Below are 22,534 nucleotides of genomic sequence, written 5' to 3' on the forward strand. Positions count from 1 at the left end.
CTTGGTAAAGACCCTGATGCTAGGAAAGATTGAAGACAGGAGGAAAAGGGGACCACAGAGGATGAGATGATTAGATGGCATCACTGACTCAATGGACATGCATTTGAGCAAGCTACGGGAGTTGGTGATGAACAGGGAAGCCTGGTGTGTTGCAGTCCATGGTTTCACAAAGAGTCAGACATGACTGAGCGACTGAACTGAACTGAAATCAATAATGGCAGAGAACAGACCTATTTCCTTGTGTACAAGAATAAAATTGCATAATACTTCATACTCAAGGAGGTAGAGCATAACTCTCTATCCTTTTAAGTGTGGGCTGTGCAAAGAGACTTTCATCCAAGAGTAAAGTGTGTAATGGGGGACTGGAGAGTCACGTTACAGTGGAGAAACCTAACAATACTACCCGAGTCAGATAATCAAAGTCAACATCATCAGTGGTAAGTTATATTGATAGTGTTTACCCTTGACAGGATGTAAAGAGAATGAGACCTGGCCTCTGTGTTCTTCTTCCCAAAACCATAAACATAGTTTAATCATGAAGAAGACATCAAGCAAATTCCAACTGAGAGACATTCTATAAAATATCTGGCCAGTGTACCTTTAACTACCAAGATCATCCAAAACAAGTAAAATCTGAGAAATTGTCACAACTTAGAAGAGCAAAGTGACACATGGCAATGTACTGCAATGTGCTATCTTGAGTGGGATCCTGGAATAGGAAAAGGAAGTGAGGTAAAATCTAAGAAAAACTGAAGTGTATGGACATCAGTTTATTAAAACAAACAAACATAAACCTTATCAGGGTGATAAAAATTATATAAAATATCTTCATTGTTTAGAAACTATTCACATATACAGGCAGTTACTACTGTAAGTCTTAAAGATTAGGCTATAACCAAATGTTCATATTGTAGTGGAAGGGCACAGACATCTCTGATTTCATTCATTCATTTATTCATTCACGTTTATTCATTCACTTTAGGTTGTTTGCCATTACTATAATGATAAAGTATATCAGTAGAATGTTGGAACAGAGATTCAAAAATTGAGAGGTCAAAATAGAGTAAATTATAAGCACATAAATTTTATCACCTGTCTTGGGTTTTTCATCAAAATGATTTAAATAGTTTCTAAATAGTAATTAACAAATATACTGGTGGATGCATACATTAGTTAATAGTATTCTTAAAACCTGGTGAGAAAAACCGTTAAGTTTTTACATACAGCCTGTTTAACAGAATTGCTTCTGGAAAGTAACTCAGACTACACACACACACACACACACTCACACACAGCAACTAAACAGCAACAACAACTATATACTGAAACAAGGAAGCCTAAAAGAGTGGTTACATTGCTCCAATAAGAATAACAGATTTCTCTATTTCTCCTTTCAGTTCTACATGTTTTTACTATGAAATATCCTTTTAATGCCTGATAATTTTCCTTGTTCTGAAGTCTTTTTGTTGAAGTATTGCAAAGTAGACTCAACTATATGTCTACAAAAGATCTCTTTTAAATATAAAGAATCAGATAAGCTAAAAGAAGTATAAACTATACATTTTGTTGTTCAGCGGCTAAGTTGCGTTTGACTCTTGGGAGCCCATGGATCTGGAGCCCATCAGGCTCCTTTGTCCATGGGATTTCCAAGGCAAGAATACTGGAGTGTGTTGTCACTTCCTTCTCCAGGGAATATACACAGGTATTTTGTTTTCAATTATTAACACATGATTCTATTAACCATCAGCCAGTTGGAGCATCTGGAAAGTATGTTTTATCTTTATCTTTAATGGTGGGTTCTGTGATAGATACACTATTTTACTCTCATGTTGATGCTATTAACCAAGGTGTTAGCACATACCAATAATACTATGGCGATCCCCTAAAAAACTAGGAATAAAACTACCGTATGACCCAGGAAACCCACTACTGGACATATACCCTGAGAAAACTGTAATTCAAAAACACATGTACCCTGATATTCATTGCAGCACTATTTACAATAGCCAGGATATGGAAGCAACCTAGATGTCTATCAACAGATGAACAGATAAAGAAATTGTGGTACACATACACAACGGAATATTACTCAACCATAAAAGGAACTGATATGAGTCAACTGAACTGATGTCGATGAACCTAGATGAACCTGTTACACAGAGTGAAGTAAGTCAGAAAAACCTATATTGTATATTAATGCATTTATATGGAATCTAGAAAAATAGTACTGATACACTTACTTGCAGGGTAGGAATAGAGATGCAGGCATAGAGAGCAGACTCATGGACAAAACAGGGTAAGGGGTGAACTGAAAAAGCAGCACTGACATATATGCACAACCGTATGTGAACATGTGTAAACATGTGTAAACATATGTGAAACAGATAGCTGGGAGGAAGCTGCTCTACAACACAGGGAACCCTGCCTGGTATTCTGTGACGACCAGGAGGGGTGGGCTGGAGGGCGGGGGTGGGAGCCCAGGATACACACACACACACACACACACACACACACACACACACGTATACACACATACACACACCCACAGAGTTATGACTGGTTTGCATTGTTTTATGACAGACACCAACACAACACTATAAAGTAATCATCCTCCAATTAAAAATAAATAAATAAAAATAAAATAAGGTCATGTGGAAAAATCTAGTTAAGGTATGTCCAATCTGGTATTGAGTGTAGGAATGACTAAAAGTAGTATCTAAGAAAATGTGCTAGGATAAATTTCTGTAAACATTTTAAAACTGAAAGTTATAAATGCTCTTCTAATACAAAAACACTGAAAAATTTTATAGACGTGAAATTTAGTTTTGAAGAAAACACTCTAATCAACTATTATAAAATAAAGTGGTCAACAAATTGAAAGTTATTTGTAAACATGTGATCAAATATAACTATATCCTCAGAAAGTATTAAGAAATACTAACAATTCTAATGCGACTTCTCTATCAAGCCAGCCTCACCCTTCAGATGATTTACTGTGGTAGCATTCCAAATGTTCTTCTTACTTCCACATTTGCCTTCCTGAAACTATTTTCACGAAAGAGCCCTGAGTGATCTTGGTAAAATACTAGCCGGATCATCTCACATCTCTGCTGACAGCTCTCTGATAGCTGCTGGCTTCTCTCAGCTGTGTTGTGCTCAGTCGTGTCTGACTCTCTGCAGCCCCATGGACTGTAGCCCGCCAGGCTCCTCTGTCCACAGAATTTTCCAGGCAGGAATACTGGAGTGGGTTGCCATTTCCTGCCCCAGGGGATCGTCTCCACCCAGAGATGGAACCCGCATCTCTCACATCTCTGGCACTGGCAGGCAGATTCTTTACCACTAGATTCTTTACAACCTGGGAAGCCCACTTCTCTCAGAGTGGAGGCCAAAATCCTAACAAAGATTAGAAGGCCCAGTGGACACCAGCCGTTAATGAACTCGGAGGTGACTACTCTCCCTCTTTCTAGTCCCCTTACTCTAAATCATTTTACTCCATCCATGTGGAACGTCTCACTTGAATCTGGTCCTTTTTCATTTATATGCTCAGAAATCTAAAATGGAAGTTATTAGAACCTTGAAAAGGAAACTGAATGGAGTCATGCAATAAGGTAAAAGAGTCATTAAAGAACATGTATCTAAGATCCTACTAAAATGGAAGGCAACTTGGCAACCAAGGAAGAACTAAGGGAACTTTATAACTAGGATACGCCGATGTCTATGCAGTAAAACAGGAAAGGAATCTTTCAGGCCCTGCATTCTACCCATGAAAACTAGAGCATTTAAAGCAAACCTGATGAGATGACTGGTTCTGGAGTCATACTTCCTGGCTTGGAATTCCTGCTTCTTTGCTTTAAGAAGAAGATATTTCACTCATATTGCTTCAGTGACTCCATGTGTAGGATGGAAATGGAGCTTTAAACATTTGTATAGTGATTCCAATGGTGCCTATCTTTGCCAGATTTTTCTATCTTTCTTAGAATTACTTCAGAAAAGGACTAGAATATTTTCTTTACATTTTCTGAAAGTTATCCCATCATCTCCTGGCTTGCTGAAATTCATCTTATCTAGTCTTCTTGATTAGGGATTAGCAAAAATATTTTCTCTGTTTACATAGATTCAGGACTGTTGTCATAGCAATTTTGTGTAAAAGATAAGCCAAATATGAAATAATATTCTTGCTTTGTCTTTCTTTCCTTGAGTGAGTCTGCAGATGTTTCAATAATTGAATGTGTTTACTGAGAACTCTGAAACTTAAATTGATACCTTTTATTTTATAAGTGAAAAAATTTTGTTTTATTATGTAAGCAATTTGATGTTCTAAAAACACAATAGGTTATGCCAAGGTGTTGACTTTTTATTGAGACTCCAAACAATTTGTTGTGTAACACACCATGCCCTTCTAATAAGTCTAATAATTATCCTCTTTATTGCAGAGAACTTCTTTAAAAATACATCTTTAGTACGTGGTTACTTTAAGTATTCTGGTTTTCTCTATTTATGTACTCATATTAAATTCCCTTTAGGTTGACTGCATTTTAAAATATTTTTAACCCATCGTTTATTTCTGATGCATGAATTTGAGTCCCTCCTGTACTGTTTCTGGGCTAGCAACAAGACAGGATAGAAATATCAACCAGTCAATAAAATCAAATGTTAGAAACAAACTCAAAAGTGATCCAAATAATTATGCTTAGTAGATGACTAAGTAGATTAGTAGATTAACTTAGTAGATTAACTAAGTCAATATGTTAAAGAACAAATAATTCAAAATATTTAAAGCAAAAACTTGACAGAATTGAAAGGAGGAAAAAGGGTATATTCATCATTAACATAGGAGACTTTAGCACTTCTCAATATGTAATAGAAAAAAAAAGTCAAAGAATAAGAGTACAGTAGGTAAGAAAAATAGAATATATTAGAAAAATATATTATTAAACCCTAACCTATTAGATAAGAAGAGAGATTAAAATTCAGTTATTTAAGTTGAAAGTAAGTTTAGAAATGACCAAGAAATCAGTCAGAAGAAAGTAGAAGAAAACAGAAATAAAACAATAGAAATCAGTAAATTAAAAATAGATAGACACAATATACAGTGCAATAGACACAAATCACCCAAAAGTTTATGTCAATTCTTCAGAAATAATACAGTTACTAAACCCCTAGAAATATTGATCCAAAAGAGATATAAAACACAAGTTCCTAATATTAATAATGAAAAAAGTGGACTTTAAATCATACGCTCATGAGAACAACAATAGAATAAAATAGTCACAACTTGGTGTAAATGACTTTGGTAATATAATGAAATGTGAAAATTTCTTGAAAACCAGGATTTATAAAAGCTAACAACTGTCTCCTGCATTGCAGGCAGATTCTTTACCGACTGAGCCACAAGGGAAGCCCAAGGACACTGGAGTGGGTAGCCTATCCCTTCTTCAGGGGATCTTCCTGACCCAGGAATTGAACCAGGGTCTTCTGCATTGCAAGCAGATTCTTTACCAACTGAGCTATCAGGGAAGACTCTAAATGAAATGGGAAAATTGCTTGAAAACCAGAATTTATAAAAGCTAACAATAGAAAAATCACAATAGCATTACACTCTTTAAAGATATAAGTACTGTTTCCATTTTTGTTGAGTTTCTTGATCATTTTTCAGTCTGTTCAGTTCAGTTGCTCAGCCATATCCGAATTTTTGCAATCCCATGGACTGCAGCATGCCAGGCTTCCCTGTCCATCATCATATCTTAGAGTTTACTCAAACTCATGTCCATGGAGTCAGTGAGGCCATCCAATCACCTCATCCTCAGTCGTCCCCTTCTCCTCCAGCCTTCCATCTTTCCCAGCATCAAGGTCTTTTCTAAGGAGTCAGTTCTTTGCATCAGGTGGCCAAAATATTGGAGCTTTAGCTTCAGCTTCAGTCCTTCCAATGAATATTCAGGACTGATTTCCTTTAGGATGGACTGGTTGGATCTCCTTGCAGTCCAAGGGACCCTCATGAGTCTTCTCCAACACCACAGTTCAAAAGCATCAGTTCTTTGGCTCTCAGCCTTCTATCTGGTCAACTCTAACATCCATACGTGACTACTGGAAAAACCATAGGTTTGATTAGATGGAACTGTGTCAGCAAAGTAATGTCTCTGCTTTTTAATATGCTCTCTAGTTCCATCATAGTTCGCCCCCCCCCCCCCCCCCCCCCCCCCCGCCAAGAAGTAAGTGTCTTTTAATTTCATGGCTGCAGTCATCATCTGCAGTGATTTTGGAGCCCAAAAAATAAAGTCTCTCACTGTTTCCATTGTTTCCCCATCTATTTGCCATGAAGGGATGGTACTGGATGCCATGATCTTAGTTTTCTGAATGTTGAGTTTTAAGCCAACATTTTCACTCTTTTTCATTTTCATCAAGAGGCTCCTTAGTTCTTCTTCTCTTTCTGCCATAAGGGTGGTGTCATCTGCATGTCTGAGGTTATTGATATTTTTCCAAGCAATCTTGATTCCAGCTTCTGCTTCATAGAACTCAGCATTTCTCATGATGTTCTCTGCATATAAGTTAAATAAGCAGGGTGACAATATACAGCCTTGATGTACTCCTTTCCCAATTTGGAACCAGTCTGTTGTTCCATATCCAGTTCCAACAGTTGCTTCTTGACCTGCATGTAGATTTCTCAGGAGGCAGGTCAGGGGGTCTCATATTCCCATCTCTTGAAAAATTTTCAAGTTTGTTGTGATCCACACAGTCAAAGACTTTAGCTTAGTTAATGAAGCAGAAGTAGATGTTTTTCTGTAGATCATTCTTATTGCTGTGTAATTTATTTACAATAAACTACAAACCTATAAAGTTTACAATGGATTGAACTTTGAGAATTGTATGTAGCTACAGATCTTTTTTCAGAATTAAGAACAGCTCGATCACCCCTAAAGTTTCCTCATTTCCCTTTGCATTCCATCATTTACTCTCCTCCTGGCTTCAAACAAGCAGTGATCTCATTTTGTCACAATAGATTAATTTTATTTTCTAGAAGTTTATATAAATGGAACCCAAGTTAATATATTCTTCTTGTTTGGATTATTTCACTCAGCAGAATAACTTTTAGATTCATCCATATTATATCAGTAGTTTGTTCTTTTGTCGCTAAAGAATATCATTCAACTGTGGTAAATGTCACAAAGTCCTTATGAATTCAGCTATGGTTGGTTTAGTTATTTCTAATTTGGAGCTGCTGTGTATAAAGCTTCTAACAATTGTATCTGAGTCATTCCCTGGAATGTATTCCTTTTCTTTGCTACAAGTGTACCCAAGAGAAGAATGGATGGTATGGTGGATATAAGCTTAACTTTTAAAAATTCGGTCAATTTTTCAAAGTGTTTATAGCATCCGTAGTCACACTGGCAGCCTGAGGGTTTCATTATATTATACAAACTGTTTATACTTTAAAAAAGCTTTTCTATTTATATTCATTTTAAAGAGTTTTAGTGAAATTTTATTATGATTTTAACTTTAATATCCCTGATGACAATGAGGGATATTGTCGAGCATCTCTGTATGTGTCATTGGCTTGCTGTACACCTACTCAGTAAGTTTCTGTTCAAATATTTTGTAATTTTAAAATTGGGTTGTTTACCTTCTTAATAAGTTGTATGAGTTCTTATACATTCTGGATTCTGTCCTCTGACAAAGCATTTCTCTTGCAGTAATTTTCTCTTTCTTTCTTTGGCTTTTCTTTCTATTTGACTAAGAAAACAAAATCCATAGGTCATTATAAGTAACAAAAGTCCATTATCAATGATAATCAGAGCAAGAGTGCAGGTAAAATATAATAAAATGCAGGTAAAAATATATTAAATATTTATTTCTACCTCAGTTGTCAAGACTAATTATTTTTAATTAAATGTTTCTATCATTTCAAAGTTCAAGGAAAACTAGAGTTGCCAAGAGATTAAAAAATTGTGCATAGTATCAGCATGCATGGGATGATAGGAAAGCAGATGATAATTTTATATTCATTTAATATATGAAAAGAATGTTCTAATATCAGAATTATCCAAAGACTAATCTTTTTAAAATAATTCATTCACTACCTATTAAAAAACTCACTCTTAAAATATTCAAAGTAATTTCAGAAACAAAATAATTTTTTGAGAACAGTAACCTTGTTTTAGTTTTATTTTTTTCCTTTGATCTGGTTTACTATAAGACAGTGGTATTTTCATATAAGGATCTACATTAATATGTTATAGTACATGGTTCCAGTTGAAATGTACAATGAAAATCCATCATGACTTTTCAAATAATCGTGGATATTCCTGTTTGATACTTCCCCAATATGTTAGGTGAAATGTGGTGCTTCCTGCAATAATGTTTAACTCTGAGGAAAGAATGGAGGGAAATAGAAAGGGAAGAATAGCAGAGAGTGAAAGTAGATTCAAAGATCTTATACTTACCTGTAATATTCTGTATATTTTACTTTAAAAATCTGGAGAATATCTGAAAAAAATGCTGATGGGTATCTATCTCATGAAGTCTCAAAAATCAGTGTCATAGATCTCTGTGTAAATCTTCTCAAAATAATGTTTTAAAACATGACCCAGAGGGATGGGATGGGGAGGGAGGCGGGAGGGGGGATCAGGATGGGGAACACATGTAAATCCGTGGCTGATTCATGTCAGTGTATGGCAAAAACCACTACAATATTGTAAAGTAATTAGCCTCCAACTAATAAAAATAAATTAAAAAAAAAAAAGTCACTGTTATTTCAAAGGTAAATCAGTAATTATTTCAGAAAAATGTTGCTTGAATTTTAATATTGACAATTTACATAAGAAATTTACCCTGTTTTGTAATAATAAAGAAAGTTAATTGCAATGAATTAAAAACAAAACCCTGAGGTAATGAAAATACAGGTAAGTATAATAGCATTGACAAAAGAAGTTTAAATTCTGAATATGAAAACATGGAGAGATACAGATTAATGTACATATATATATATATATATATATATATATATATATAAATTGAAAATACCACAAAACTGAAAATAAGATTTTCTTTTAGATGATATATTCAAGAGCAATTGATAAAATTAAATTTTAACACTATGTGAAAAACCAACCAGTAGGAAGAACAGGACCAGCTGTAATGAAATGACTGTCCAACTTTCAGGGCTGGCTAGGTGTGTGACTTGGATGACCTATCGTCTGCTTCTAACAGGTTCTGAAGCAATTGGGACAAATCATTGGAGTTATGAGTCCTTATGTGTCCAGGAGTAAGTTGATCACTGCTAGATCTAAATAATGAATTAATTTCACAGTGTTATATGCACCTGGAATTTATGCACCCTGGAATCCCAATTTATTTTCCTCTTTCCCATTTAACAAAGGAGAATAAAAACGTTGATTAGTTTGTTAAAAGTTCACATCCCTACACCAGAGCCAGATAGGCAGTTTAAGACTGAGGCCTACTCCCACAAGCTCCTCCCCCTTGCACATTAATCCCTTATCCCCAATACCAGAGTTGTATCTGTGTCTCTTCTATGAAATTGGTGTGCAATGCTTCTGGGAGAACACTTACCCTATCCATAGGCAAGAAATCTTTGGAAATTGTTATTTTTTGTATCTCTCTTCTCATTGTTACTTGACAGGTAGAAGGATTTGAGGCATTTACCTATTTTGGTGGAGAACTTAAGCGATCACTTTGATTAACGATGTCAATAGAATTTCACTTTTGTTAACATTTTAATGCTTTCAAGTGCTTTTACCTACATTATTTCATTTGCTTTTTATCACATCTCTGGGGTGGAGGTGAATTTATTTTAAAATTTAGGAGAATAAGACATTTAGAGACTTGCAGAAGCTCCTAAGGAAACACTAACAAAAGAAGAACTTGAATCTCAGTTATTCTGACCCTTTTCAAACACTCTACCTAAGATACCTTGTTTCTCATGATAAGCAGTGCCAGGGGCACTTGAAATAATACTTCTTAAAAATAATAACTCCAGTAGAATGTTGCTCTAGAAACATCACTTGTAAACAAAGACATTAATTCAGAATTTATCTTTCAATAGACAATCACATCAAATCATAATTAATGAATCTGTATATTAAATTTCCCCTGTTTAATCTAGTCTGTGGTTTCTACTTCTTGATTAGACAGACCCAGACTGCTAGAGCTCTCAATTCACATAGTGTGGATGTGTCAAACTTGTCAAATAAGGGTAATTCCAGGCACTTGTTTAAATCCAAAAATATAGAATTTTTTTCAATAAATTCATTGCTTTCTCTCTCTCCTTTGCTCCAGGGGTACTATCTACACACGAGGCATACTAATGGATTCTCATAGCTTAAGAGCAAATACTCTGTTTGATATTAGCATCTGTTTAAACTTAGGCCTCTATTCAATTATGCACTTTCAAGAAATTCCAAATTCTTCTTTTACTGTCTTACTTTTCTTTCTCTGCAGGAAACACTCAGCAAATATGTGTGGAAAGAATACATAATGAACCATTGAACTCTATTGTGTATGCTTGGGCCCACCTTCCATAGTCATTAAAAATGATAGAAATTGCAGGAAAACAGTTACAGATTCTCATTAAATACTTAAAGAATTTTCCTAATAACTTACCATATTAATGATTTGAAAGAGAATACATATACCCTAGGTTTATTCTTTCCTTGATCATCCTCCATGACACGTATTTATCTTTTTACTTGAAAAGAAATTATTTTTTGAAAAAAATGAAAGAACATACTTTTTGTTCATGTCCTATACTACATGCACACACTTAAGGTACCTAGAAAAAAATGCAATGCTAAAATAACAATGCATTTGATGTGTGTATATATTTAGCCACCTCCCAGTTTTGACTAGCTTATTGACTACTTTAAATCAAACCACTTAAATCATTTAACAAACATCCACCTACCTACTCATTTGAACTATGTTACTATGTATTTGTGTTCTAAGAATTAAGCTACTGAATTCACTGAGTTATTTGAAAATTTTCAGAATTAGAAGGCATTAAAACAATTTTAATTTATTTTAATTGATTTATTTCAACACTGGCTTTATGTTTGTATCAAACAATATTTCCCTTTAAAACATTCTTTTATTAACATTGAAATTTTCGACTAAATAAGAGATAGAAACTTCATTATTCCCTTATAAGAACTCCTTTCCTCATCTTAATGTTTAAGGCTGACAATATTGCTTTGATAAGATTTTAATCAAACCTGCATACATGAGACTCATGTCTGGTACTCAAAAGAAATGGCCATATCTAAATTTGTCCTTGAACAACTACTTCCAAGATATGTACCCTCAAGATGGGTGTCAATGCTTTAGACATAGAAATTAGTGTTTCTCTTGGCCTGGAAATGTCCAATTATATTAAAATAGTATACATGAGGTTTAAAATACCCTGTGGGGTGTGTGTGTGTGTGTGTATGTGTGTTCAGTTGCTCAGTTTTGTCTGACTTCTGTTACCCCATGGACTGTAGCCTGCCAGGTTTCCCTGTCCATGGAATTCTCCAGGCAACAATAGTGGAATGAGTTGCCATTTCCTATTCCAGGGGATATTCCCAACCCAGAAATTGAACTGCATCTCTTGTGTCTACTGCATTGGCAGGCAAATTCTTTACCACTAGCGCCACCTGGTCGTCCTAAGATTTCATTAAATAGTTCAATATTTATGGTAAATAATTTTATTATTTATGTATATTCATGAAAAGAGTAGGTTACTTTTAGAATGCTGTATATCATTTACATGATTTATCAAAGTTATATATGTCTGTAATATGTAGACTAATTTTCTTGCTTGGAATATTCCATGTGAAAATTTATAGTGGAAAATTGATATATCAATACATTAACATCACTAAGACTGAGACTTTACATTTTAAATGATCTAATCAGCTAAATTCTCCAGTAAATCACTTAAAGCTTGGAGTAAGTCACTTAAGTCATCCTGTTAGTTCTTTTAAGCCATTACAGGTTCCATTTCTGCTCAACAGGCTTATTAGAAGAAATGGTAGAATTCTTTTATGATTAAGTTTTTGCTGCCTATGCCTCTTCACTGTTTGTTCCTGCTCTCTACTTGACTGTGAACTATGGAGGACATGGAAGACCCCCCAAGAATACTTCACTAAAATCTTAGGTGTGAACCCAATTCAACATAAAGAAAAACAACAACAACAAAAAATAGGCAAAAGACCTGAACAGACATTTTTCCAAGAAGACAGACAGCCAACAGGAACATAAAAAAAGTTCATATCACTAATCATCAGAAAAATGTAAACCAAAACCACAATGAGTTATCACCTCACAGCTGTTAGAATTCCCATCATTAAAAAGTCTACAAATAACAAACATTGGCAAGGATATGGAGTACAAAGTATCTTTGTATACTGTTGGTGGGAATGTAAATTAGTGCAACCACTGGGGAAAGTAATAGGGAGGTTCCTCACAAAGCTAAAATTATAACTACCATATAGTCCAGTGATTCCTCTCAGAATATATACCCAAAGGAATCAAAAACACCAATTCAAAAAGATACATGCATTGCAATATTCATAATAGTGTTATTTACAATAAGCAAGATACAGAAGCAGCCTAAATGTCCATCAACAGATGAATGGATAAAGGAGGTGGTGTGTGTGTGTGTGTGTGTGTGTGTATTTATACAATGAAATAGTACTCATTCATAAAAAAGAATGAAAGTTTGCCATTTGCAACAACATGGATGGACCTGGAGGATATTATGCTTTGTGAAAGAAGTCAGACCAAGGAAGATGAATATTGAATGTTATCACTGGTATGTGGAATCTAAAATATAAAATAAACTGGTAAATATAACAAAAAAATAAACAAATTTGCAGATATAGAGAACAAACTAGTGGTTACCAGTTGGGGGAGAAAAGTGGAGAGAAGCAGGATAGGGGTAGGGAATTAAGAGACACAAACAACTGTATACAAAATAAATTCATTACAGGGATATATTGTATAATACAGAGCAAACAATATTTTATTAAAAAATATTTAAATGGAGTAAAAACTATAAAAACTTTGAATCGCTATTTTATACAAATGAAATTAGTATTGTAAGTCAACTACACCTCAATAAAAAATAAAAAATTATATATATATTATATTACACATATATATGGCATGGCTGGTATGCTGCTGTCCATGGAGTCACAAAGAGTCAGACACGACTGGGTGACTGAACAACAAAAATAACATACAACAGCAACAAAAAACTTAACAATCTTAGGTGTTAAGTTTTTCATGCTGGATTTCCAAAGTCTTCCTACCATGTTACCAGATAAATGTAAATTTCACTTTTCCCTTATATAACCTATTTACAGTACTGGTACACAGCACATTTTAGTGGGAGGCCTAAATTTTTCATGAAGAGGTTTGCTCCTTTTAATTAGAAGGTACTTCAAATGGAGAGAGTAAATTGTAGTAATAAAGTATATTGCATTATAAACCCATCTGTGCTTTAAGGTGTGTGTGTGAAAGTCGCTCAGTCATGTATGACTCTTTGTGACCCCATGGACTGTAGCCCACCAGGCTCCTCTGTCCACAGAATTCTCCAGGCCAGAGTAATGGAGTGGGTTGCCATTCCCTTCACCAGGGGATCTTCCCAACCTGGGGATCGAATCCAGGTCTCCTGCATTGCAGGTTGACTCTTTACCAGCTGAGCCGCCAGGGAAGCCTAAGAATACTGGAGTAGGTAGCCTATCCCTTCTCCAGGGGATCTTCCTGACCCAGGAATTGAACAAGGGTCTCCTGCATTGCAGGTGGATTCTTTACCAGCTGAGCTATCAAGTTCTTTATCTAGATCTACCTTGGCTTTTTCTGTCATTCCCTTCAGATATTTGCTCAAATACTACCTTCCCAGTGAAGTCTTCCATAACTACTTTACCTAAAATTATAATCCCTTCTCCCTGATATTTCCTATTCTGATTACTGAATATATTTTTCTCTATTGCATTTGCCATGTTCCAATACAGTTTGTGTGTGCATGTGTGTGTGTGTGTATGTGTGAGTGTTAATGTTACCAGATAAAAAGGAGGATTCATGTTAAATTTTATTTTGAGATATAAGTATGTCCAAATACTGCCTGGGATATAATCATAACATTATTTGTTGTTTATCAAAATTCATATTTAGATGCATTTTAATATGTAATATATGGAACATATATTTAAAACAGAATATATTGTATATTCTTTAACTACACAATATTTTGGATGTACTTATACTAAAATTTATTTGCTATTTATCTGAAATTAAAATTTAACTGGGTATTTTGAATATTTTAAATTTAGCCATCTGTGGGTGCATGTGTGTTACTAACAGTGTGTTATGAACTAGAATGTAATTTCTACAAAGGAATTTTTGCTGTTTTGTTCTCTGATGTAGAGGTGAACAAGTAAACAGAGGTGCTCAGGAATACCTATTTAAGAGTGAATTAAGTTTCTTAACCCTTTATAATATATATTTTAATATATGTTAAATTAGAGCATTAATATCTACCTACAGGTATTTTGTATCATTTGAAAGAAATAATTTATGCAAATAGTTTTTCACAATATCTAGCAAGGTATTAAGTAACTTTTCTTTTTTTTTTTTTTTCATTCAGGTTTGCATTTATTTCCAAGTTCAGCCTTTCAAAAGCCTTCTGAGAGAATGGTAGTATCTGATGATTTTTCCTTCTTTTGCATTTAAAGAATGCATTATTATTTAATGAATTAATAGATATTCATTATTTTTGCCATTGTTCTTAATCCCAACAAGGACTCCTGAATATTCAGGGTAAAGTTTTCTCAAAATCTTAATGTTTTTTATATTAAAAATGTAATTAACTGCTTTCTGTAACATTGAGCTCAATGGAGATTCACTTTGCTTCTGAAGGACATATTTAGCATTTATTAAGTCACTGTTGGAGTTCAAGAATTTTTGTATTTTTTTGAAGAATGTAAAAATAACATATTTATTTTCTTTTCTCATTTGTGAAAAAATAAGATGGCCAAAGAAATCTATAAAGGTCTGGACTGAACCTATAAAATGACACTCTCAAATGTAGTTTTTCTACTTCAAGCAGAAGTCTGTTATAGACAGGAGGAAGGTATAGGTGGTGGGAATGGCTTAAAAAGCAACTGCAAACTATTTTTAAACAGTACCATTTCAAAACTTACAATTTCCTTGTTTTCTGAAATAAGTCTGATAAGAGATCAACACATCAAATGCACTTTAATACATTAAGTGCTGGTTCTCTTTTATAAGAACACTCACCTAAAGAGCTGAGAGTCCTGTGATGGGGCAGGGTTGGGTCCTCTGGAAAACAGAGTGCCACCTCCTCTTTCACTAATAATATAGAGCTTGTATATCTGACAGACATTTTGGCTTTTTTTTTTCAGCTCATCATTTGTGGCTTCTTCAGAAATCAGGTTTACATAAGTTTAAGCAATAGGCACATGATGGAAAATAAAAAATATTCTGGGATTTCATAACTTACCTGTTTTGTAAATCTGGACATTCACAAAGTGATTTTATTTTTCATGATTGGAAAACAACTGGTAAGCATCAGAGAGACTTAAAGCCAGATATGACAATTTTGTTGTGATTATATCATTAATAAAATTAAACAGATATTTAATGTCCCATTTGGTAACATGCATTATTAATAATATTCTATTGAACAAAAGATACCAAATTAAAAAAGGATATACTACACCCTGTTGGCTCAGGCAGTAAAGAATCTGCCTGCAATGTGGGAGACCCAGGTTGATCCCTGGGTCGGGATTATCCCCTGGAGGAGGAAATGGCAACCCACTCAAGTATTTTTGCCTGGGAAATCCCAAGGACAGAGGAGCCTGGTGGGTTATAATCCATGGGGTTGCAAAGAGGCGGACATAATTGAGCAGCTAACACTTTGACTTTGATACTATAAAGACTCATTTTTGCATTTTTACAAGTACACTTACATATCAGAATCCTCATGGTCCCTAATTTGGTATAAAAATAAATATACACTTGAGTTTTCACACAAATGACCTTAATAACAGACATTCAGAAGCACCCTATTTCTGAATTTTCCAGTACCTAGTCCCTGTGGTCCAAGCAAATGAACAGAGGTTATGAGCATGCACTTCAGACTCCTGTTTAGTCCCTTCCTACTCATATAATTCTGCAAAAGCCACTTATTATCAAAGTCTGACGTTATGGGGGAGTATATCAGTATCAGACTCAAAGACATTTTGTGACGATAGAGTGATGTAGTTCATGCAGGGTGCTTACCACCAAACTTCTTATATAGTATGTGTGCAGGCGTGCTAAGTCTCTTCAGTTGTGTTCGACTCTTTGCCAACCTATGGACAGTAGCCTGCCAGGCTCCTCTGTCCATGGGGATTCTCCAGGCAAGAACACTGGGTGGGTTGCCATGCTCTTCACCAGGGGATCTTCCCGGCCCAGGGATCGAACCTGTGTCTCTTACGCCCCTTGCATTGGTAGGCAGGTTCTTTACCACTAGTGCCACCTGGGAAGCCCTTTATATATTGCAATTCTTAGTATCATTTTACATCATATGTACATAACCCCTGTAGGGGAGCAAAATTTAACATCCAAAAATATCTCGTTGGTATGAGAATTATTTCAATCGGAAACAACCAAGGCCCCAAGAGACTCAGGAAGAAACTTTGGCCTTCCCCTTAAATGTCTGAAAGAATGTCGCTGCTGCAGCTGCTAAGTCGCTTCAGTCGTGTCCGACTCTGTGTGACCCCACAGACGGCAGCCCACCAGGGTCCCCCGTCCCTGGGATTCTCCAGGCAGGAACACTGGAGTGGGCTGCCATTTCCTTCTCCAATGCGTGCATGCATGCTGAGTCGCTTCAGTCATGTCCGACTCTGTGCGACCCCATGGACTGGTGCAGCCCACCAAGCTCCTCTGTGCACAGGATTCTCTAGGCAAGAGTACTGGAGTGGGCTGCCATTTCCTTCTCCAGAAACAATGCAGATGGAGCCCCGATTCCAGGGAGGGGGTTGTCACCACAGACAAGGACAGTGTGAACTAGGTGTGACAACAGGGAACCCCGAGCAGTCTGTGCGCTGTGAGGCCTCTCTGAGTTCATTGCCCCACTTGGCTCAGCAAACTTCCCTTCACCAGATACTTCCTTTTCCTTCTCTATGTGGATTGCCTGTTTCCTCTTTGAAGTCCTAAACCACTGTCCCCAGCATCCTCTTTTGTCTTTAGCTCAAGATGATATTCAAGGTGAGGATCTGGGCCATTTTGGCAAGTATTCAGTTTTCCTGGGTCTCTCTCATGTATGCGTGTTATAAACTTTCATTTGATTTTCTCCTCTTAAAGTGTCCCATGCTAATTTAACACTTTGACCAGCAAGTAAAACCTAGAATGGTCTTCCTCCCAACCCCACTCTGAGCATGAACTCATGACCCCTTTGGCAAGTTATTACTATTACTTTTATCTCACTAGCTTAGTTGTTATTAAAGATACTAATGTTTTCATGTTACAGATGATCCTTCATACTACACAAATGTATATGTATATGTTCCATTCTACACACACGTATCTTTTACATGCCATGCTTACATTTTTGAGATGAGAATTGTCATAGATTTTAATAGCATTTTCATATTTTAAAGTAGGACAAATAGGCTACTTTAAAATTACTTATATCCATGTAGTTTGCAGAATGGTGATTCCTACTCTTTATTGAGTAGAAGTTTTATACTTTGTGTAACTTTACTGTGCTTACAAAAACTTGTGATTTAAGTAACATATGTAAATGAACTTAAGTGGTATTTGCATACTATGACTCATTTAATCATAATATTCATAATCAAGTAAAAATCACTTTAGGTAAGTGAGGCTTTAATGAATGTAGTAAATTAGCTTTAATTTTCAAATGAGGGCTTTTAAAATTTGAGTAGGAAATAGAAAAAAATCATTGATCATTCTTTTCCAATTTTAAAGAAAATATTGGAAGCTGACTAGTTTAGTTCAACCGCTCTTTGTCTCTGAACATAAAGTTTTATAATACCTTACTGACCTAATGTATAATAAATAACAGTGTAATAAATAATATTGATAGTCTATGTTAATTAGTCAAATGACTGACAGCCTTTTAAAATGATAAAATTTTAACTTCCAGTTAGTAACCATCTGATATATAAAAGCACATTCAACTGAACATAAATCATACAACTTACATTTCCTGGAAAAATGGATCAAGCATATGCATGAATATAATGTATATTGGTTTCTTATACTCAGTTTATCAAGAAAATTAGTAACATGAACTCACAGTTTCTAATTCTTTTTGAAACAAAGCAAAGATTTAAAAAATAATTCAACTTAATAAGGCATAACTCATTTTATTGTACTTCACTTTATTGCTTTTTTCCAGATACTGCATTTTTAAAACAAATTTAATGTTTGTGGCACTCTGCTCAAGCAAATCTATTGACGTTATTTTTCCAACAGCATTTGCTTACTTCCTGTCTCTGTCACATTTTGGTAACCCTTGCAATATTTCAAACCTTTTCATTATTATTTTATTTCATATAGTGGTCTGTGATAAGTAATATTTGATGCCACTACTGTAACTGTTGGGGGCGCCATGAACCATGCTCTTATAAGACAACAAACTTAATTAATAAATGTGTGTATTCTGACTGCTCCACCAACCAACCAGTCATTCCTCTCTCTCTTTCTGCGTGGGCCTCTGCATTCCCTGAGACACACTATCAAAAGTAGGCTAATAACCAACCATACAGTGACTTGACTCTAAGATTTCAAGTGAAAGGAGGAATCACACATCTCACTTTAAATCAAAAGCTGGGAAAGATTAAGTTTTGTAAGAAAGGCATGTCAAAAGTCAAGACAGACCAAAATCTAGGCTTCTTGTGGCAAATGGTTGGTCAAGCTGTGAATGCAAAAGGAAAGTTCTTAAGAAAATTTAAAGTGTTACTCCAGTGAACAAATGATTAAAAAAAATAATTGAAACACCTTATTGCTGATATGGGGAAAGTTTCAGTGGTCTGAATAGAATATCAAACCAGACACAACATCTCTGTAAGCCAAAGCATAGTCCACAGCAAGGCCCTAACTCCTTTCAACTATAGGAAGGCACAAAGAGGTTAGGAAAAAACCTGCAGAAGAAAAGTTAGAAGCTGGCATAGACTGACTTATGAGGTTTAAAGAAAAATGCCAACACCAGAACACCAAAGTGCAAGGTGAAACAGTATGAATTGCTGTGAAAATTGCAGCAAGTTATTCAGAAGATCAAGCTAAAATAATGAATAATAGTGGCTACACTAAAAAAAAAAAAAAAAAAAAAAAAAGATTTTCAATGTAGATAAAATAACCCTCTGTTTGAAGAAGATGCCATCTAGGACTTTCATGGTGAGAGAGAAGCCAATGTCTGGCTTCACAGTTTCAAAGGACAGACTAACTGTTTTGTTACGGGCTAATGTAACTGGTGACTTAAAGCTGAAGCCAAAATTTCTGGGGTTCCTAAGGATGCTGGTAAATGTATTCTGCCTCTGGTCTAAAAATGAAACAACAAAGCCTGGATCACAGCACATCTGTTTACAACATGATTTACTAAATATTTTAAGTCTACTATTGAGATCTACAACTCAAAAAAGAAGTATTTCAAAAGATTACTGTTCATTGAAAATGCACCTGGTCACTCAAGAGCTCTGATGGAGCTATATGATAAGATTCATGTTATTTTCATGCCTGCACACAACATCCATTCTGCAGCCCATGGATCAAGTAGTAATTTTGACTTTGAAGTCTCATGACTTAAGAAATACATTTCATAAGGCTATAGCTGCCATAGATCATGATTCCTCTGATGGATCTGGCCAAAGTCAATTGAAAACCTTCTGAGAAGGCTTCACCATTCCAGATGCCATGAAGATCATTGGTGATGCAAGGTAAGATGTCAAAATAGCAACATAAACAGAAGTTTGGAAAAAGTTGATTCCAGTTCTCGTGAATGACTTTCAGGAGTTTAACACTTACTTCAGTGAAGGAAGTCATTACAGATGTGGTAGAAGCAGCAAGACAAATAGAAGTGGAGCTTGAAGATGTGACTGAATTACTGCAATCTCACGATAAAACCTTAATGGATGAGGAGTTGCTTCTTATGGATGAGCAAAGAAAGCAGTTTCTTGAGATAGAATCTACTCCTGGTGAAGACGCTATAAAGACTATTGAAATGACAGCAAAAGATCTCGAATACTACATAAACTTAGGTGATAAAATAGCAGCAGATTTTGAAAGAACTGACTTCAATTCTGAAAGAAGTTCTGACGGCAAAATGCTATCAAGCAGAACTTCACATTACAGAGAAATTGTTCTCAAAAGGAACAATTGATTGATGTATAGGAGACTTATTGTTGTCTTATTTTAAGAAATTGCCAGTCTCCCCAACCTTCAGCAACTACCACCCTGATCAGGCCACAGCCATCATTACTGAGGCAAGACCCTTCTCCAACAAAAAGATTTTGACTCACTGACGGCTCAAATGATGATTAGCAATTTTTAGCAATAAAACATTTTTAAATTAAGGTTTGTACATTTTGTAGGCATAATGCTATTTCATACTTAATGGACTACAATATTATATACTCATAACTTTTATAGGCAATAAGTAACTGAAAAATTAGTGTTACTTATTTTATTGCAACATTAAATGTATTAAAATATTAGATTTATTGCAGTGCCATGCCCAACCCACAGTACTTCCAAGGTATGCCTATATATTGTAGCCACCTGTCTATATATGTGATGATAAGAATATAATTTTTAAGAATATGGATAGCTGAGTCAGAAGACCTGTTTCAATTCTGGAAACACAGTTGCTCTGTGATCTTGAGTAAACTATTTAACTTATTTAATACCCACTTTTCTCATCTTCAAAATAGCAATGATAACAGTACCTAACTCATAGATTGATTGGATTATGTAATATCATGCTTGACGATCTTTTAAAAAAGTAAAAGTACATAAAACACATTAGCTATTGTCATTATAAGTACTATTATTTGCTGGAAGGAAAAGCATATCTTTATGAATATACTTCTTGTTATTTTGTGCACTAATATGGGACTTGTTTAAGAGAAGAATTACAGGGTATGGAGAACCTCCCATATCAACCACAAGTAGATAAATAATCTCCTTTATATCCACTCCTACAAAAGTCATATAAACCCTGTAGCTTCCAAACTTGAGACTGCTGGCTTGTCACAGATTAAATTATAGGTGCCTGGAGTTCTTAGCTAACAAACATGTGTTCCATAAAACTATTGTGGCTCTCTACCACCTCTAACTTCCTCACTGTGAAACCTAATTTTCATACCCGTATTTAGATGTTACTCTAGTCCGGTGGTCAATCCACTCTGCAAAAAAGCAGATACCTGTAAGGAGACAACCAAGTTTCCTATACTTTGAAACAAGTTAAAAGTGGTTTATGCTCCTAGATTTGTGCAGTGTCACGATTAAACTGAGCCGAAGTACAAACCCATTTCAAAGTGACTTACTGTCATTCAAATTAGTTTCAACTAGCTTAGACTATGAGTGCACTTTCTTATTCTATTTAAAAACATATTACAATATAAACTATTTCAACAGTTAATGTTGTTACACATGAAAATTTTTAAATTAAACTTATTTAAAAAGTTTCCACATCACATTGGCATATTTGTCTCTTCCAAAAACCTTGTCAAAAGATAGTACGTAACCAACTGTTAATTACATTTTATAAATGAAGCCCAAAGGATGAGAAGATACTGAGGTACAGAGGAAACAAAACTCAAAAAGTTGGATTATAAATAAAGAATTTCTGTTTTTGGACCACTAGGTGCACACGTGTGCATGCACAAACACACATACATATCTAAAACAAGAGGATGATAAATACGTGGTAGGCAAGTAACATTCTCTGCCAATCAAAAGTTTAATTTTCAACCTGTTACCAATTTCTGTCTTTACAGGAATCATGAAATCACAAAAAACTCTATAGATTTGTCCACTAACCTGAAGCCCAAGTCACAAGGTTCTCAAACCATCCCAAGTTTTTCTCATATTTGCAGTGAAAATATTTTTAACATTTTACCTAAGATATTTATAAATATTGATGGTAGAAATACAGTCTACAGGCTTAATGAATGTGAATAATGAGAAATTTTTTCTTTGGGCAACAGATCATAGTGACCCTTCACGTCAAAGTCAGCTTTACAAAGACTCATTATTATATTGAGCAGTAGAAGAGCTGTTAATGACCAAACAAATATACACAGCACCTCCTATACAGAGAAAGACAGACATGGGAGCTTGCTTGATTCTTCCAGCCTGACATCTATATAGACCAATAACTCTGAAGTAGAAAACAATTTTGAATTTTAATAAGTATGATTAAAAAAGATTTTAGGGTTATTAATTTAAAGGACACTTTATGTCAGTTTTTAATTTTTTACATTATATGAATTTCACAAGGTTTTTTTTTTTT

At 35.0% G+C, this 22,534-nt stretch overlaps 1 pseudogene; it reads left to right on the forward strand.

Annotated features, from left to right (window-relative positions):
* Positions 1–18,800: 18,800 nt before the first annotated feature.
* LOC133062918 (tigger transposable element-derived protein 1-like) lies at positions 18,801–20,562 on the forward strand (annotated as a pseudogene).
* The last annotated feature ends 1,972 nt before the right edge of the window (positions 20,563–22,534 follow it).

Source organism: Dama dama, chromosome 9 (genome assembly GCF_033118175.1).
Source record: "Dama dama isolate Ldn47 chromosome 9, ASM3311817v1, whole genome shotgun sequence".
Classification (NCBI taxonomy): Eukaryota; Metazoa; Chordata; class Mammalia; order Artiodactyla; family Cervidae; genus Dama; species Dama dama.